The 14,140-nt window shown below is 42.2% G+C and overlaps 1 long non-coding RNA gene across 2 annotated transcripts in view; it reads left to right on the forward strand.

Annotated features, from left to right (window-relative positions):
• LOC141111090 (uncharacterized) overlaps window positions 1-14,140 on the forward strand; it is a 350,106-nt gene that overhangs the window by 165,554 nt on the left and 170,412 nt on the right. The gene's annotated exons all lie outside the window — the stretch shown is intronic.

Below are 14,140 nucleotides of genomic sequence, written 5' to 3' on the forward strand. Positions count from 1 at the left end.
AATCCACTTAGCACTACAAGTGCAGTTTCAGTGCAGTTGCAAGTGCACTTGTAGTGAAATGTGTTTTTGCATTTAGTAAATAACAGCCAACAGTGCTTTGTATAAGGTTACACAATTACGCCATTTTCTGCACTCAAAACATTTCTGTCAGGGTCAGCTAAAACAAACAAGCAGTAAATGTCCACAAAGACTTTCTTTTTGTTTTTTATTATAAAAAGGCTTCACATATTTGCTGGCATATTGATAGCCCCCCTACCCGCAAATAACTCCAGGTAGCATAACCGTACATCACGGGCACTCAGGGAGGGCAAGCCAGGACGGCCACTTTCAAGCGCCGTCAGTGTGGTTTGATGTATGATTCCGGCCTCAGGCCCAACTGAGCCAGCATAGTTGGCCGAATGTTTCCTTAAAAAGTTATGGAGAACACAGCACACAAGTATAATATGGTTCAGTTTATACTCCGCCATATGGATGGGTGTCATAAATAGGCGGAACCGGCTGGCCAGGATTCCAAATGTGTTCTCCACCACTCTTCGGGCTCTGGCCAGCCGGTAATTAAAAACCCTCTGTTCCGGGGTGAGGGTCCTCATTGGGAATGGCCGCATCAGGTGGTCCCCCAGCGCAAACGCTTCATCAGCAACGAACACAAATGGGAGTCCTTCAACATTGTCCTCTGGAGCTGGCAAGTCCAAGCTGCCATTCTGGAGATGCCTGTAGAACTCCATCTGGGCGATGACTCCACCATCGGACATCCGGCCATTCTTCCCCACGTCCACATACAAGAAGTCGTAATTAGCCGACACCACCGCCAACATCACTATACTATTGAACCCCTTGTAATTATAATAGTACGACCCCGAGTTGGGTGGTGGGACGATGTGGACGTGTTTCCCATCAATTGCCCCTCCGCAGTTAGGAAAGTCCCAATGCTGGGCAAAGTGGGAGGCCACAGTCTGCCATTCCTGTGGCGTGGAAGGAAACTGTTGAGGAAAAAACAATAAACATTACTATTTTTTCACAGAAACATGGCAAGCAGATTAGACACAAACATTATGGGGCAACCTCCAGATAGCATTTAGTAAGGGGAATTTAACAAGGCCAAAGTATAAGGTACACCTATCATATTCCCCCTCCCCCCCCTCTCATGGGCCATTTCTAACATTATAGGGGGTGTGTGGAAATCTTGGACAGGTAACCCTCTTCACTTCATTGAGAGATGAATGCCTAAATAATGGGTATTACTTGGAACAGCCCCTCCTTAGTTACACTATGGCAGCCCACTGGACAGGTAAGAAGTGTCATAATACAAAGATATAAATACACATTGTACACATTTGAGGACATTTGGACATTCTGCTATTACCTGTCAAGATAATAATAGGACACAAATACTTTAAACAGTACCATTGGAAAGTATACAGGCAGGCCCTTGCACTACATGCTTTGGGGAATTCCTCCATACATCTGACCACAAAAGAGGTGGGTATAGTGTGTATGGGTTTGGCAAAGTCAGCAGATAGATGATTGAGGATAGATAGAGAATTGGGATCAGCTGACTTAGCAGTTGGGGGAGTGAGGGTTACTAAAAATTATTTGGGGACACCACAAAAAAAAGCCTCTGGCACTCTGCCTGAATTTAAATCAAAAATAACATTTCAAAACATTTTAGGGGGTGTTTGGGGTAAAGCACTACTATAGAGCTGATAAAATACATTGTTAAGTGACTACATGAGGTGAATACTGTATAGGGCAGGAGACACCATGCTGGGGAGGTTATTGAAGGGCAAATATGTATGAAGGACCTAAAAAATAGTTACATAAAAATCCTGCATGAATGAGGACAAAGGGGACATTCACATCATATTCCAATCATGGTAATTAGGGAATGAGGAAAGAAATACAATATATTAGCAAACATTAAATACAATAAAATGTGATATAAAAGGATAAAAATCTTACCTTCATATACTCCTTCTGCAAGACCTGGATGATGGCAGAACAGGTCTCTGGGATAATGATCCCCAGAGCCTGGGGGGAGATGCCTGTCGAGAACTTCAAGTCCTGCAGGCTTCTCCCTGTCGCCAAATACCGCAGGGTAGCGACCAACCTCTGCTCCGGAGTGATGGCTTGCCTCATGCAGGTATCCTGCCTGCTGATATAGGGGGTCAGCAAAGCCAACAGACGGTGAAACACGAGGGCCCGTCATCCTGAGAAAGTTCCTGAAATCGTCAGGATTATTCTCACGGATCTCACGGAGCAAAGGCATATGACAGAACTGGTCACGCTGAAGCAACCAATTCTTGGTCCATGAACTCCTCCCCACCCTGTTCATGGACTGGACTTGTGTCAAGGTCAGGACCCCAACACCAAGTCCCCGCACACCACGAACTCTACGAGGAGTACGCATAGGAAACATGGCTAGAAAACGGTCGGCTGCTCAGAACGAAGTAACAGAACGCACTGAAGAACAGCAAGGCCTGTGAAGAGCGACCTGAAAAACAGCAACGAGCGGGCAAGATCGCACAGAAAACTCCGATACGAACTGACTGCACGCACTGAAGAGCAGATACAAACCCACAAGCATAAACTGAACGGCAGAAAACGATCTGAAAGCCACAAGTCTGAAAAAGTGCGAATCGTCTCTCACCAAACTTTTACTAACACGAGATTAGCAAAAGGAGCCCAAAGGGTGCCGCGCTTGGTTCTGAACCGGCCTTTTCTAGTCTCGTCGTACGTGGTGTACGTAACCGCGTGGTTGGCGATCGGAAATTCCGAAAACTTTGTGCGACCGTGTGTAGACAAAAAAAGTTTGAGCCAACATCCGTCTGAAAAAATCCTAGGATTTTGTTGTCGGAATGTCTGAACAAAGTCCGACCGTGTGTACGCCCTATTAGGCTTGAGAGTTCAATTTTTTTGTTTCAAACTACGAGACGTAGTTTCCTTGGCAGGGGGAGGATGTAGCACCCTGGTGTTTAGGCAGGGCTGCTAACAAATTTAGTTTGCCAGGTAGTAATTGTCCTGTCTAATTGTTAGGAGATCCACTGACTTCCCCCTAATTCTGGAATTGCTGCACTTCCCTCTTCTGTCAATAGGTGGCATTGCTGCCTTTGGCATCAGAATGACAAGACCACAGTGAGTTCAGGTTGTGAATAGACATCATTTCTCAGCCAATCATATTTGTCGCTAAGCAAGCTGGAAGAGTCTATTTAAGGGGAAGGAGTCAGGTGATCCGTGTTCTTTTAGCCCCAGGCTGAGGCGGCTGTGTGTGAAGCAGCAGCTGAAGGTTAGGCCTAAGCCTGAGGCCTAGCCATGTGTGTAGAGGCTGAGCCCGAGCCTGATCGTTGCAGGGGTTCAGCCGGACGGTGAACCGAGTGTTGCCAGAGGTGAAGGAGAAGCAGTTGCCACATGGGACGACCACTTCTGTTACCAGAGGCAAGTGAGAACCAGAGGTCAGAGATAAAGGAGACACCGTCGCCAGTAAGGGACAACTACTCCTGTTATCAGAGGCCAGGTTTGTTAAGTTTGAAGAAGTACCAGAGCAGCCTTTTTCACTAGCCGGGGATGGTGAACAAGTTGGGAAAGCTTCAGCGTTCAAGTAAGGGACCCAGAAGGTGAGAGTGGGTGACACTTGAAAAGGATTCAGCAGGTTAGCTGAGAGCCAAGCCAGGGACCCAGCAGGTAGCGTGGGTGATGCTTGGAGTGTACAGCGGGTTAGCTGTGTAAGAGCTCAGGGGATCCAGCGGGCGGCTGGGATCTGAAGGTCTGGTGAGAAGACTGGGAGCTCAGTGAGAAAAGCTACAGCGGGAGGCTGTGAAATGGAGGTCAGGTCCTACACAACGGGGATACCAAGTCTAGTATGTGTACAGATCTATGTTGAAGTCAACCTACAAGTTTAGTTGCCATTGGAGACAGCAGTTCTACAAATACAGTTCTGCAACCAGCTTAAAGGCCCTCAACCTGTATAGCTGTCTGCCTATTTTGTCTCTGAGTCTGCCAATTGCTATTGTGTCTGCCTAAGGCTCGATTCACACCTATGCATGTTGCTTTTGAGCGTTTTTGGAGGTTTTTTTTTCATGCTTGGCACGTTTTTGAGCAGCGTTTTTGCCGCGTTTTTGCCGCGTTTTTGCCGCGATTTGCGTTTTGCGTTTTTTTTTTTCATTTTTTTTTACAGTCTTAAAAAAAAATTACAAAAAATAAATAAATAAATAAAAAAAAAAAACGGCAAAAACGCACCAAAAACGCACCAAAAACGCTGCAAAAACGGTGCACTTGCGTTTTTGATGCTTGTCCATTGAAATCCATTACATGCAAAACGCTGCTTTTTGCATGTAAAAAAGTCCCCGACCCTTTCCAAAAACGCAGAGATACAAAAAAGCATTGATGTGAACATGTTCCATAGGAACCCATGTTAAAAAATTCCCATGCATTTCTGCAAAATGCAAAATGCATCAAAAAACGCGCTAGTGTGAATGGAGCCTAAGGGTGTTCAGGCCCTAACCCTCTCTCCCGCAGTTCTTGTTAAGAGACAATAAATCTCTTTTGTTCGCATTCAAAAAGTGACTGGCGTCCAATCATTCTATCTTGCATTACACCCGCTATGCCTAGTAGCCCACTCTACAAAGAAGGATGTCAGCTCTCCCTGACTCTGAAGGTCACCATTAGGCCTTTGGAGGTCCGGGACCTTGCTACAGTAGTATGAGTGCCTACTGTGCAGTAGGAAAGATATTTAACCAAGTGAAAAATACCAAATACAAATATCACCCTGTTGGCTTCCAAAATACTAAATAATAGAAACATCCCCATTAAATAATTATGATTTTATAATTTTACCAGCACTACAACTCCTGGCTCTTTATGTCTCATTTCTCAGTTGAATTTCTCTGGATGAACATGTTTGCTTAGTGGTTTAATCAGAGTGCTGTACGTCATGTTTATTGGCAGACAACCAACGCCTTTCCAGATTTTTTTACTTTAATCTTGGCTCCTTGATACAATTTAAGGAAATACAAATGTGCTTCGAAAGACAATAACACCAAACATTTAAAAACAATCTTAGTTTAATTATGTTTTTTGAAAACAAGTATGTTCATAAATCAAGAGCATTATGCACTTCAAAAAAATATATAATTTTGAATACTAATAAAAACTGCACACATGTATAATTATCCCAGGTTATATACTTAACTGGACCTTATTTAACACACTGTGGTGGCCTACAGCCTTTTCATGTTAAAGCAATTAAACATTCTGGATATATGGCACTGTAGAGCAACAAAATGTTTCATTTTGTGTAATGCGACTATTTGTTAATCTTAACGAAAGCCAAATAAGCTTTTCTGGCAAAATATAAAGATGGGCTGCACTCATAAAAATGTAAGTATATATCATTCTAATAAAATAAGATGTAATTCTAATAAAATGTTAATTTTAATAAAATGTTAATTGGGTGACATTAGTAGCCTTAGCCAGAATTTTAACTCTAGCATTCATGCTAACCAAAAGTCTGCATTTGCTGCGTTAAAGCTGAACTTATAGAAATAACATTTGTGTGCCCTCCCTGTAAACTAAGGGTACAATATTTGTTTAGTGTAAGGCAGTGGTCTCCAAACTGCAGCCCGGGGGCCAGATGTGGCCCTTTGCTTGGTTTTATCTGGCCCTTGGGGCACTATTTTATTGACTGACACCAGTGAAGGGTATAATTCCTCCCAATGACCCTAACAACGGGGGCCCAATGACAACAATGATGGGGCACAATTCCTCCTAGTGATACCAATAAGGGGGCACTATTCCTCCCACTGACACCAATGATGTGGGGTTGTTTTATCCTACTGATGCTGGGACAATTTGTACTCATGTTGGCTACCCTCCGGTCCCCCTAAAGTCTGAAGGACAGTAAACTGGCCCTTTGTTTAGAAAGTTTGGAGACCTCTGGTCTAAGGGAATATAAAAGAGGGGAATACTTACATTATGTAAAATTTCCACAGCCTTGTTCTCTGCAGGCCTTATGTTTATGCTTGCCTTTTTCTGGATTTATACTTTATCTGGAAAAATGATGCAACATAATGGAGTTACTATTGACAGTGCATTCTGTGAGATGGGAATTGTGTCAGCATTTTAAGTGTTGGCATATTCTCTTTGCCATATGGCATAGCATGTAATTAAGCAGATTAGCTAGTAGCCACTAGAAATGTCTTTGCAGTACCATGTAGGAGGGTGGTACTGGTTTAGTAGGAAGTCCTGGCACATATACTCTATAATTTATTACAGGTGTTCTGAGCACTAGCTGATTAAAGTCCCCTGGCAGTAAAAACCAGGAGGCTACCAGATGTACTGCAATGTGGAGAATGATATGGGCACCTGAGGAAGGACCTGTCTACACTGCAGTCCAGGACAAAGAATTTTCAGGAACCAGGGCATTAGATAATTACATTTGGATATGTATTTGGGTATTTAGTTCATTTTGTTTTATTAATGTGGCATATTAAATCAGAGACTAATAATGAGGGTTATAACATTTTCAATTCCTCATTTACCAAAAGCACAGTGATGGTTGCAAAATCAAATGCAAATGTTGTTTTTAAGTAATTTACAGCAAGGAATTATCAGGAACTGTAAATCTCATGTCCTCTTTGATCTACCAGAACTCAAACCTTTAAATTGTAGTATAATGGGAAATATTGTGCTTCTTCCAACACCTAGTAGGTGTATGGGGTAAATCCGCGCAATGAATTGAATGTTTTAGTTATGGATATGGCTGCTGCCTCTACACATACAATACCACCTAAGTGGAAAGTATTAAAAAATGGTAAAAAAGCAGGAGTAGTATGGCGCTGACCTTATGGAGACAAAATTTTTTTTATTTTTTTTTCTTTCTTTGTAGTGAATGTATTGCCTAGTATCCTTAAAGAATTGCTTCTAAAACCTGTATATGTTCAAAAATTGAATAAAACTGACTGGTGGTGAATATTTCTATTCAAAATGAAAATACAACAACTGGTGCTCCAATTGTTCAACAAAGGTGCATTGTGCCCTTTAGGTTAAGTAATAAAGTAGTTGTGGATATAGATGTAATATCATCTAGGTGGAAAGTGTTAAAAAAAAAAAAAAAAAAAAGGAAAACAGGAATAGTATGGCGCTACCCTTATGGAGACAAAAAAAAAAAAAACCTCTCTTTAAAATGACTTTATAATTCCTAAAGTGTGTGTGCCAAAAATGAATAAATATGTGACTGGTGCCAAGTCCTTACTGTTAAAGGTACAATTGCAACATAAGGTGCTTCAATTATTCAACACAAGTGCATAGTGCGGGCGGGCGAGTTACGAACGTCTTGCAGCACCTCTAACAAAGGGAATTCGCTAACTTTTGGCATGCTTGATTTGTTCATTTGAAATGTGAGTACATTTGTCTATTAAGTTTTAATAAAAGTTCTCCTATGGTTTTACGCGATGGGCATACCTTCTTTCCTTTACATGTAATTACTACACCACAATACGCAAGTAAAGTTTGGGGGATATCCTTGATTGCTGCACAGTGGCAGACACTGTGACCGCGCATACCCCTGCAGGGGAAAGGAGAATCCGGTGAGTGCAAGCATTGTCAGAGCATGCAGACAAGGCACTAATTAAAGAAACCAGCACCTGGATAAGAAGCTTTCCTACAGATATTTAACCCTCATAGATTGAACACTACAAAATACTCCAAAAAGAACTTGTTTTTTTCATAAACGTAACTTTTCCTATCCAACCAATATTGGTAACAGCACAAGAGTCACTATTTATGATGGATATTTTGCACAATGTTGTATGGATTTGTATGATTTAACACTGGTCACTTTAGTGATGCTGCACTATGCACTTGTGTTGAATAATTGAAGCACCTTATGTTGCAATTGTACCTTTAACAGTAAGGACTTGGCACCAGTCACATATTTATTCATTTTTGGCACACACACTTTAGGAATTATAAAGTCATTTTAAAGAGAGGTTTTTTTTTTTTTTTTTTGTCTCCATAAGGGCAGCACCATACTATTCCTGTTTTCCTTTTTTTTTTTTTTTTTTTTTTTTAACACTTTCCACCTAGATGATATTACATCTATATCCACAACTACTTTATTACTTAACTTAAAGGGCACAATGCACCTTTGTTGAACAATTGGAGCACCAGTTGTTGTATTTTCATTTTGAATAGAAATATTCACCACCAGTCAGTTTTATTCAATTTTTGAACATATACAGGTTTTAGAAGCAATTCTATAAGGATACTAGGCAATACATTCACTACAAAGAAATAAAAAAAATAAAAAAAAATTTTGTCTCCATAAGGGCAGCGCCATACTACTCCTGCTTTTTTACCACTTCTTCCAACACCTCCCTTGATTTCTCCATTCACTCCAGTGACTGTCCTAAGTGGCAACATTCTATCCCACAGCAAATCTTGCACGCTGCTCGTTAGTTCACTGTTGTGGAATGTACAGATTTTATGCTCAAGGATCGTTTGCAGTAATGCCTTTTTAGAGTTTTTTAATTTTTATGGTTTTTAGAAATTGTGTCAATATTGATTTGATTTTTTGCTTTGTAAGGATGCAGCTGAAAGGGTAACGAAAGGTTTTTGAATTGGAAACATTTTGAAAATCGTTCTAATTGCCCAGATGACATATTTTTTGTTTTGACCAATTACAAGGAAGGCGTCTGTATTTAAGCTCCAGTAAAATGGCGCTGAGCCCATTTCCTGATGACGCGCGCACAAGCGTGAAATATATTGAAAATGAGGCTCGACATGCAGTACACGAGTCCTCTGTTCCTGCATATAGCTGGGACACACGCCGAGACGCAGGTGGAGTGTCATACATACTCGTAAGTTGCCGGACCGGACTCTGCTTCCCTCTACAGCTGCATCCTGCCTTTACTTGTACCTTATGTCATATGAACTTGGATTTGTAAGTGTTGTTTTAAGTCATTAAAAAGACATTATTACACTATCCATGCCTTTCTGTGGCTTTTTATGAGGAGCCACCATTTGCAGATGTTGTGGAGGAATTGGATGTGAGCTGAGTGTAATAAGGAGTCATATATACATATCTATACATACATCATTCCCGCTTGGATTGAGATCTGGGTGTCCATATACAGCAGACTCATGATGCCACATCCATAAAGGGAACATCGGATGAAAGAAGTCTGTCTGGTTTATTACATGCCTGGGGGTCACTTGTTGGCCGATATCATCTGGTGAGCGCTTTGACATACCACTTTGGGTGAAGCACTTTATCTTGAAGCATTTGCACTTTAGCATCACATGGTGTTTGGAGCACATATAAGAAGATTTATTGTCATTGTTTTTGTTCTATAGCAATATTGGATACAATATGAACTTTTATATTAATTGCATTTATATTCACTTTATATGTATTAAGTCTGTTTGTATTGCACTACTGTTGCATCCTTCACTGTTTTATATTTTTGCTTATTAGTTATCACAAATTTTAGGAGCAGCATCAGGTTGTGATAGTGCTTGATATTGGATTTGGCGCCACACCCATTTTTTTCCATTTTTTAAAATGTTTTCACTGTTGTGGAATGTATAGATGTTATGCTTAAGGATCGTTTGCAGTAATGCCTTGTATAGTGATAAAAATTTAAGATAATGTGAAATAATGTAAAAAGCATATGTCCTACATGGACAATTGGGGAACCACACCAGATTCTTATCTGTTGAGTTGATCACCTCCAAAAATACACATTCATAAGTCATATTTGAAAAATGTTCAGGTAGTCAAGCAAATAAACATCAGCAAAAAAAAAAAAAAAAAAGCATAAAAATAAATTATTTTATTTTTACAAAAATATTTACAAGAGAAGGAGAAAGAATATATAATGTATAAAGAACATGTACTGTAGATACTCCATGAATCTCTCCATGAACTTATAAGGGTGTGTCAAAAAACATTTATACCAGAGGTGCGATACATAATAAAACAAAGCATAGTATCAAACAGAACATAATCATAAACCAATGTTCCCTTCAATAAAGCATTTCTTGGATGAAACTCACTTCTTCAGGAGAAAAGAACTCAAGTATCTAGTTGCTAAAATTCAACACAGGTCCTCACGGTATAATTGTACAAAGAGTAGATAGACAAACACCCCAGACATCAAAGATTTCATATAGTGATAAATCTCATTTGTGAATGGTATGGGCGCACTTCTGAATTTTCCATCCCAACAGAAAAAGGTGCCTGGATTACTGAGAGAAAAGAACCTCCAAATGAAAGACTCACATAGAGGTCAGCCAAACACAGTCCTTTCTATCATGAGCTTCTCACCACACTTTCAGGATTCTCATATGCCTACTAAGTAAGGGACATCTGAATTGGTAAGTACAAGGAACCTAAAAGAGTGCCTATGATGTTGTATATTTTCTCCTTTCCAACTTTGCTCAGTCATGCTCCATGAAATCTAAGAGATCCTTGCGGCATCACGATAGGTCTGATAATTATAGAGAGTCACCCATCCCATGCAGTTCTTGATCCAGACACCATTCTAAAGGCCAGAATAAAATCAAGAAAATGTCATCACTGTTCTTCATCCTCTGAATGCTCACATTGACCAAAGGGGAGATCGTGCAGGGCCTGTTTTGCAACACCCCTACCTGAGAAGCTTTGTGTAGAATCTGTATTTGAGAGATCTCCAGGGAACCATAGCAGAAGAGTCAGCAAGTAGCATCCCTTCTCAGACAAGTGATGTAAGAATCATTGTAAGAATTATTTAATTGCTTGCCTAGCCAGGCATTTCCTCAGTATTTAGCAAGGTTTATCAGACCCATTCTCAGCCCCCTTGCCTCATGTCAGACGACTTCTATACTGCCCCGCATTCTAACACAAGGGGGCACCCACAGTCACACACTTCTATAAGAAGATCTATAAGAAGTTGAACCATTCATTTGCTTGGTGGCAACAAATCTTTTGGATCTATGAGCAATGTTTCTCAAAAGGAGCGGATAGACTATCTCAGACTTTCCCAAAATATAATTATGGTGAAACCCCCCTGTATTAATATTATATCTGTCTATGGGCACCAGCCATCATTCTAAACAACAATGTAATTTCTCCCATAAATGAGGTGAGGAAAAAGAAGAGATTAAAAAACTTGCCACAAAGAGATCTTACACCTATACGTCAATAAAACTTCTACAATCTTTACTGTACAATTAAAACATAATAAAAATGATCTATTTTTGTATGGATTTTATACATTAGGTACATGTGTAGCAATAATTCATGGTGGAGCTGCTGATTTAAAGCGGGCTGTTTCCGTCACCTTTTTACCTGTAGTTTCACCAGTACCAGACTTAGAGTCCATGTTGAGCTTATTATGTAACAATGTAGGCACCAGTCACTTTAGTATTTTTCCAATGCTTTAATGGGAGATAACTGGAAGAAGTAGCAGGAAAGAGGTAGAAGAAGAGTTACAGGGAAGTTCAAATACCTTTTCTCGGTGTAGCACTAAGGAATTGAAATTTCAGGGATGAATGTATCTTCAGTTCAGGATTAAATCTTTGCCCGCCCGGATAGGCCTCTCTCACTGACCTAGCAGCCGGAGCGCAGCACGAACAGAAAGTCTCTGCCACAGACTTGAATAGAACAAAACTGTGCTATCCTCTGCCACAGGATGTAGTAGTTTTCGATGAACAGCAACACTGTACCAGAACCTTTAAGCCAACCCGGCAGTACTATGTGGTAGGTTAACTTAAGATGCGTCCTCCAATTGAGTCACCAGGCCCCTCTCCAGACCAGCGCTCCGCATGATCATTCCATGACGGGTCCTCCCCTGGATTCTTCTCAATTGTCCAGCTTCTTCCCGTAGGACAGACAGCACAGGACCATCTCCACAGCAGTTGTAGTAGGCCCCAGACAGACTTCTGGGCCCACCCACACGCTGCAGCAACGCAGTCCTCCGGACCACGAGGTAGGACTCCTAGCACATACCTGTCGGCCAAGAGGGCCAGCAGAAGGAAAGAAAGAGACCAAGAAATATGGCATCTGTCCCTTAAATACCCCTTCCCAGAATGCACCACAGGGGACAACCTCTGCCGAGTTACTTCTGAGAAAGAAGAGCACTCAATACACATCAGTCTGTTGCTTTCCAGCTCCGGTCTGTAGTGACACCGACATCTACAGGTGACAGAGTGGAACTGCACGCAACACAACCTAGGCTGGAACAGAAGCTAATTTAATAGATTAAATCTGAACTATGTACAGAACAGATGACCCACTAAATTTATATATAAGCGGTAGATTAAAAATCTACCAGCACTACACATGTAATTGACTCCTGTGTGACATTTTGGGGATTGACGAGTTTCGCAAAAAAATCACTTCCTTCCACGCCCTTGCTTTAATGCCACAAAGGAGTTAATTACACATATCTTAGATTTTCCCAGACCACAATTAGCAGAATCTCCATCCCACATATTCAGATTACCCAGCTGTTGTATGTTCCCCAAGTCAACTTATTTGCGACTCAGATAATAATCAATTAGTTGGCCGTTTATTGTTTTGATTAATCTGATAAAACCTCAAAAAAAGTTTGGTGTGTAATATGTAAAGTTTAAAAAAAGACAATGAATATCTATATGTAGTGGTAAATATGAATAAACAGCTATATGATTAGAGAACAAAATATCTAATACACTCTGAGAATAACAGGCATGTATATACTATTAGAGGTTGAATCTGGTACATATCATCAGACTCAAAGATCAAATTTTTTTTTTAACCACTACCCGCTCACCATATAACAGAATGATGTGCGCAAAGAGGTTAAATTATTCTGACTTGACACAGTAGTGGCTGATGTTTTTTTCTTCTTTTGGGGTGGCAGCAAACAGCCCCCCCCAGTCGTTCGGTCGGCTGTGGCGGCGGCGGCAACCCCTGGGAGGACAGCTGGGACAGCCGGGACATCAAAGCCCCTCACTTACCCCATCTAGAAAGCAGTGTGTCCGGCGGTTTTCTTCCTCCCCTTGTAGTGTGGAACACGCCGCCTTCCGCCATGCATCCCCCTCCTCCTAGGTGTCCAATAGGATCGCCTGACCTTTCAGCCAGTCGGAAAACGGGTATCAGACCCGTGCTTCCTGATTGGCGGAGAGGCGATTCAGTGTTAGAAAAGCGAATGTTCATTTGCTTTTCTAACACACCTGGGTGGGCTCCGAATGCAATGCTCTGCACTCCGAGTCCATCCTATTTTGAAGCCTATTAGAGCCTACGGCTTTACTCAGGTGCTTCAAAAAACACCCCCGCTGCTGTAATTCATGCGCCCGGCATCCTGAAAGGGGCCAGACGCATGAATAGGGGGTGGCCGTGGCGGCCGTGGATAGATTCATGCTTTGCATGCTATACATGAATCTATACATTAACCATATAGGGGGTGGCGTGGATAGAGGGGGCAGCCTTAATGGACCAGGCCGCCCCTGACTGGACGTCATATGAGGTCCAGCAAGATAAGCCACAATCGCTGGTAAACGTTGGTGTGGTGTGTCAGTCTGAGCTCTTTACCATATGATCAGCTGTGTCCAATCACTGCTGATCACAGCGCAAACAGGAAGAGCCATGTATCGGCTTTTCCTGCACTCGCGCTGACTGATGCAAGTAGAGGAGAGCCGATCGGGTGCTCTCCTGACAGGGGGGGTCTGCATTGATTGATTATCAGCACAGCCCCCCGAGGATGCTCACCCAGGACCACCAGGGATGCCCACCCAGGGCCACCAGGGATGCCCACCCATGACCAACAGGGTTGGGAATCAGTGCCCATTAAAGGTGCCAATCACTTTCGGTTCCGGCGCCGCATGGAGTAGCTGTACCTTCTCACAGCTCCCGCTCTGAGGACACTAAATCCGCCTGTAAAACCTGCCCAGAAGCCAGAAAACTCCCTCGGCCACCTTGGGCACTTACACCCGCTCTATGGACCGTTTTGTGGAGGTCCTCGGCTCCCGCTCCAACACGGCCCTGAAGGCGCCGCCGGCCCAGCCGCAAATCGAGGCCCCGGCTTCGGCCTACACGGAAGCACACACAGGTGCGCAGCAGCAGCAGCACACGGCGGAGATGGAAGTAAGTGGAAGCACATCTCCACACACATCCCTTCAGGCA

This window comes from Aquarana catesbeiana, linkage group LG01, assembly GCF_042186555.1.
Source record: "Aquarana catesbeiana isolate 2022-GZ linkage group LG01, ASM4218655v1, whole genome shotgun sequence".
NCBI classification, from domain to species: Eukaryota; Metazoa; Chordata; class Amphibia; order Anura; family Ranidae; genus Aquarana; species Aquarana catesbeiana.